This window comes from Arachis ipaensis, chromosome B03 (assembly GCF_000816755.2).
Source record: "Arachis ipaensis cultivar K30076 chromosome B03, Araip1.1, whole genome shotgun sequence".
Taxonomy (NCBI): Eukaryota; Viridiplantae; Streptophyta; class Magnoliopsida; order Fabales; family Fabaceae; genus Arachis; species Arachis ipaensis.
In genome coordinates, this window is record NC_029787.2 from 21,611,149 (window position 1) to 21,611,817 (window position 669).

The window sequence follows — 669 nt, forward strand, 5'->3', positions numbered from 1 at the left end:
TGATTATCTTAATGTTAGAATTTAAAAAGTAAATTAAGAAATAAACCACTAAAATATTTTTTTATTTTAATGAATTAATTTTAGAATTTATTGTTTACTCTACTTAACAAAACTGATTGAAAAATGAAATATCATCTAAAGTGTACGTAATCGATTTTGGTCCCTCAATCAATTATGAGCCATACCACCGCTTACACAAAACATGCACGACTTATTTCAGGGTCCATAGTAATTGATAATACATATGCATGCTGCGTATTTCCAATGAAACGTGTTTGATTCAAAGTATGCGGCTGCTGCTACTGCTGAATAAGTCCGGAATCAATGTTTTTCGTCAAACGATCATCTCATTTTAGTTAAATTTGTTCTTATTGGTTGAGCTTAAGTCATGACGTCAACAAACACCGTAACCTAAAATGCATTTACACAGGACATACAAGGAGCAAATTCATTTAATTTTGAAGAACTTTATGACTCAATTCTTTGGATCATGACCTTCTAAAATCAAAAAGTTGATAAAGTAAAATTATGAGATTGATATAAAATAAAAGTTACAAATTCAATGATAATTAATTTTTTATGTTGTGTTTTGTTTTGTATTTTTTTATTTATATTTTTAATATTTTTATTTTTAAAATTTTATAAAAAAATAAAAAATAATTTGTTTTT